Here is a 6,000-nt window from a genome sequence, read left to right as displayed (position 1 = left end):
AGCCAGGGCGCGGACGAAACCTCTTCGAACCGTTCCGCTCAGTCAAAATTTGCCATCATATCTTTACCCGACAAATCTTTCATCCATCCCGAGTAAAAAGGGGCAGCTGTTGATACCCAATTTTTCTCTATATATTTTCGATGCGAAAAATACTTTCAAAATAGCATATGTATAAATATATAAGTATGTCCAGATGTTTTACTATTTTTTCTTAATTTTTAAAAAAATTTAAACCAATTTATTCCCCTATTTTATTCATACAAAACCCAATAATAATTTCCAAAATTATCATTTTTGGTGATTCATTTATTGGATTCTCATATTTATAATAAAATATATCTAAGATAATTTTTGCATATTTTTACAAATTCATTTAGTATTTTCAAAGCTAAATTGCATATAATTGCAATATTAACCCCTTTTAAGATTTAATTGCTTTTATATTTATAAAAATTAAGTCCAGTATTTTTAAATTGATAATTATTACAAATCATTTTAGTGTTTCTAATTTATTTCCAGAATTAATTTACTATTTTTTATAAAATAAATGGGGGAAAATGGCTTTTTAAATTAGCCAGATTTTATTTCAATTGTAGTCTAATTCTACCCCAATTTAAACCCAATTACCCCGGCCCAATTCCTACTCATACCCGACCCCTTACCCAATTAAACCGACCCATACCCGGATCCCTACCTAACCTTTTATATCTCAGTCGTTGATCATTTAGATCAACGGCTACCGGCTGCCCTTACCTTAGTTAGTCCCAAACGACCCCCGAAACCCTATCATTTGATACAATCCGCCTCCCTTGAACTCCTCTTATCTCTCAAATTCTCTCTGAAACTCTCATGAACCCTAGTCGCCGCCCTCTCACCCCACCTTGATATCTACCTAATCTATGGCCCTCCGTGGTCATTTAAGACTTGTACCAGCCTTCCATGGCTCCTATGTGTTTGTTCTTAGGGTTTCAAGGCCAGACCTTGAACAAGCTTGGTCCAGTCCTTGTCCGATTTTAGTTCTTGGCTCTTCTCTGGTCATCCTTGACCTTTCTCCAGCCAGCCATTGCCGCTCGAGTCAGATCCTTGACTCTCCTGGTTAGATCAGTATCATTCAGGGCCTTTCTCACCTTTTCTGGGTTTTTGAAACCCTAATCTCTAAGATCTTTCAAGTTATTTCAGATCTGCTTTAGATCTGTGCTTGCTTTGAACTTTTAAGCATTTTCTCGAAGTTTCTTTAACTTTGCATTCAAAACGACTCTTTATTTTTCCGATTAGGGTTTTTCTCTTAAGTTATTTCAAAATATCTTCTCTGACTTTAACATGCTTCCAATTTTTTCGATGTGTTGCTCATGTTGTTCTTTTATCTGATTTAGCATATTGAAAACCTTATTTTCTTTTGGCTGTTTGTTAGATGAGTGCTTGTTTGGTTACGTTTTGTTTGATTTATTTGTTTATCATCTTTTTACCTCGACTATTGTTGAAGGATCTATGTCTTTGGGTCTGAAATTGTTCGTTTGAATACCTGACTCGATTTAAAGTTCTTTGTTTCAGAACCCTTTTTCTTTATACGATTCCTCTGATTCTGGGTTTTTATTATCTTTAAAACTCGACTATGCTTGAAACCCTAACTTTTCAAAAGGTTTTTCTCGTCTGCTACTGTGAGACATTCGCATGTTTATGATATTTTATTTTCTCCACTATCGATTCAATGTGACTTGACCTACATGACTACTATGCTTCGAATGTCTGCTTTACTACTGAACCTTATGCCTATTTCTGTATGCTGTTTCTTTTGCCAATGGGTTTGGCCTCGCATGTCTGGTTTGTTCACTCTATTTATATGTTGAGGTTCCTTCTTTTATTGACCTTCAATCTTATGACTTAATTCAAAAAATTTCTTTTGTGAGCTCTAATTGTACTCGCCTGTTAAAGATTAATTGATTACTTTCCTTATTTTCCCTTACTGAATCTTTTTCTATAAAAAGTATATTTCTGCACTTAGACTTGATTACTTACTCAGTGGTTTTACTGCTCCTTTTATGGCAATAATCAGTCTGCTTACAAACTGATTTTCTTTCCTTATTTTAAACCTGTCACTACTATTAAACAAGGATTCCTTAATTAAAGGGGAATCACTTGGTTAATTGATCCTGGCTGTTGATTGTTTCCTTAGTTGTATTGAAACTTTACTTATTACCTTATTTCTCACATGTTTTCAAAACTATAAATACCTTGCACCCCTCTTCTTTCAAAAAGGGTAACCACTTCAGTTCATAACACACACTTCACTCAAACTCTCTCTTTTTTTCTCTGCTGCTCCTTGTGTTGCTACCTTATCTAGCTGGCTGAAAGCCAAGGCTAGGCTGTGGGAAACTTGCTTACTTTTTCTTTCTGCATTTGCTTCTTTACTGGAATGTTCTAATTAATTTTCTAGCATCAACAACAACATGTTCTCTTTGCTACTGCCTTCACTCTTGCCCATTTCTGTTAGTGTTTTAATCAAGTTCCATTATTAAGTATGTTGTAATTTGCCCCTTCCTTTTTCTGAATTCATGTTTTCCTTATGTATGAACTCTATGAACCCCAAACCCCATATCCCCTATGTGCTTGTATTCCTTGGTTGGTTTAAGGGCATGTCAGCATTAAATATTACTGTGCGTGACCCAAACCTGATCCTCCCTAATCATATACTTTATATCCTTTTTATGTGTGTGTCCTCTGGCTGGTTTATGGGCATGCTAGCATCACTTATTGCTGTGCATGTCCAGATTTTTGACCCCTCCTAGGGTTATATACCACCTGCAATGTATTCCCAAACCCCATGCCCCCTTTCTGCAATTACTGATGCTATATAATTTTAGTTAAACTACTACTGTTTTCCAAATTACCCTTACCCTCTTACTATTCTCAACCCAGTTCTTAAACAACTCTCTGCTCCTACACTTCCACTATACTCTTAGACTTAGGTTCTGCCCCTCATATGTGAGCCTTTCCTTGGGACCCATGAGCTCTCTCTAAACTTGGACATATGAGGTCTGACCCCTTTCATACTGCACTCATCTCTATCTGGTTATGCAACTTGGGTGTGAGCACTGCCCGAGGTCCCCTTGAGACCCTTAAGGAACTTTGACACACTCAAGTTTGAGAAAGGCTTTGAAACAATGACATTTGAGGTGGTTTATTCCATAACTCAGAGAGGAACTCAAGAATCAGGCTTCCTGTGGTTCTAACTTTTTCTTTTATACTCCCTTGATGTAATTTATTATTCAGTTTGTAATAATTTGTAATAAATACTGGGGCTCGTTACTGAAAAGGGCTGGATAATTATGCATGCTTAAGGGTAGAAATCATGCCTATAAGATTTGTTGCTTTAAATTCTGCATGTTTAACTCTGCATTTAGAAATCATGCCTATAAGTTCTGTTGTTTTAAATTATGCATGTTTAACTCTGCATTTAGATACCATGTCTATAAGATATATTTTCACTAAAATTCTGCATATTCTACATTTAGAAAATATGCCTATAGGATTTAAATTCTACACAATTAGAACCTATATATAGGACTTTTTCTTAAATTCTGCATTACCACGTAGACGCCATGTTCTTAGGATCCAACTAGTTATAATCTGGCTTCATGTCTAGTAGTTTAAAATCAGTATCTTTTATAGAAATCATGCCCATAGGAATTGCGAGTAAATTCTACCTGCTTCATTACATGTTCAACTAGGTATCATGTATATAGGAATTAGATCAACAATAATAGATATCATGCCTACATGATCCGAAATTAGGCTAGTCTAAAATAAGTCCAATCCATACTATTCTTAACTAGTTTTTAAATAACTTTCTCGTTTCCTACTAATATAGTTTAGAGAGCATGCATGTAGGATCTCAAATCGTTTGTTCTAAAATTGAATTGATTTGCCATATTTTGAACCAACTATATATAATAGAACCACACCACTTAGGCAAGCCTTAGGTGATAATAACAATAAAAATTGAATCCGCCTTTTGTTAATTAGTGATTGCTACAACCAGCAGGCAGGCCTGATTCGGACATCTTATCTGAGTTATGTAATAAACCGGTCTGCCTCAGTGATTGAAACTTCCCTTACCTTAGTATGTTAAATTCAGACCTTAGATGTATGTTTAAGTCCTGCTATTTATGTGTTTTGGAGCTATACATGAGCCTTTTATTTGTTACATGTTTCCCCTAATGTGCAATCCCTACATGTTTTTGTATGTCGCCTTAGCGTTTTCACCTTTAAAACCTAAAATCGGCCTAATATCCCTCCCCTTTAGGAATAGCAATCCTAAACTCCTCCGGAATTGATAGGAAGGGACCGGTAGTAGCATGCAATAGAGGTCGACACCATTCCGCACTTTAATACCATAACGAGGTGGGAAGGATAGATATGGATATGATGACCGGTGCACTAATACCACGTGTATCCCCTCTTTTGAGGAGTGTCATACCGGGTATCGCATTGATGTGATCCATATTAAATATAAACCTTGGGCCCCCTTGCCCTTTATTTGCAAACTTCTTTTCAAAACTCGTTTTTTAATTGTTCTCTTATGTGTTTAAATTTAAATCCCTTACTATTTGAGCCTATACTTGTCTATTCGCTAAATTGCACAAATTTACAAAACTGTCTGGCCGGGAACCACACTAGTGGATCTTGAGGGGTGTCTAAACCTTCCCCTTACGATAATTTCAAGCCCTTACCCTATCTCTGGTTATCAAATGAACTTAGAAGTAAACCCTTATAGGTGTCACAATGCGCCTTAAATCAGTAGGTGGCGACTATTCAAATGCAAAACCCAGTTCCCAAAAGGAACGAGTTGTCCTACACCCGAAATGTCATAAACCCGATCTCCCGATTGCATAAGAATGAAAAAGGGGGCGCGACAGCATGGCGAGTCCACTAGGGTTATTTAGGCTTTTACCATTTCAGACTGTTATTGTGAATTTATACCTTTTTATGTGCAATTACTTGTTTAATTATTAAAACATTCAATTCCCTTTTCAACTGCAAAACTGACTTGTCTTCTTTGTTTCTTTCCTTTACTCCTACTTTAAATATGAAAATGTTGTATTTACTGCATTCTTAATGTGCAAATATGTGCCAACATTCTTTTAATTATTGCATAACAATGCTCAGCATCATACTCCACTCGTGCCAAACAAATATCATAACAACACTTATAATGAGTGGTTGCGCTCTTCCTATATTATCACCCCTAAATTCGAAATGGCATATTTGCGATAATACCAGTCGATCAGCGGTGTAGTCAACAATTCCGTGCCTTCCCCCTTGAGTTGTCCGCTCAAAGGTACCAGTTTAAAACCCCATAGAAACCTTACTCTATTCAAATTGTGCATGCATCATGGTCAAACCTAGCTAGGTCAGTTATGTTGTCCACATAAGGATCCTTTAAGATAGCCTTGTCCAAAGTCCACTGGGTTTCCCTAAACCCAAACGGACATCACCACGTTCTGTCCATTTATTTGGAAAACTAAATGCTTCATGGTAATTGTTGGTATTAAATAGTCAAGTCTGATAGGGGTAAGGGCCTAACCTTATTTGTCTTGTAGAAATATGAGGCACGAAGTCCCTAGATTCAGCATGGTCACTAAAATCCACCCAAGACTGCTAAGCTGATGTAAATATCTTCACTCTAGTGATCAAACCCTTGTCCGAAAATATTTGGGGAATCTACCTTGCCTCCTGGAAATCCAACCTAACAACAAGATCATAGAAACTGCTACTTTGTTCTAGGATTGTGAAAGGGCATTATTTCGCTTTGGGGGTATTGAAATGACACCCTTGCTAGAGGAGATAGGAGGTTTCGCTGGACTAGTATGGGCAACTTCGGGTCTACTGATGCCCGAGAACCGTAAAGGCAGGGGTTTCCTCAAAATGATGGGTTTAAAGAAGAATCCAGAATTGACGTGTCTGAAGGAGTCCTAAATCCGTTTGGACTATTTGTATGAA

The sequence above is a fragment of the Nicotiana sylvestris genome, chromosome 1 (assembly GCF_000393655.2).
Source record: "Nicotiana sylvestris chromosome 1, ASM39365v2, whole genome shotgun sequence".
Taxonomy (NCBI): domain Eukaryota; kingdom Viridiplantae; phylum Streptophyta; class Magnoliopsida; order Solanales; family Solanaceae; genus Nicotiana; species Nicotiana sylvestris.
The sequence above is the reverse complement of the archived record's forward strand: the minus strand, read 5'-3'. Positions refer to the sequence as shown.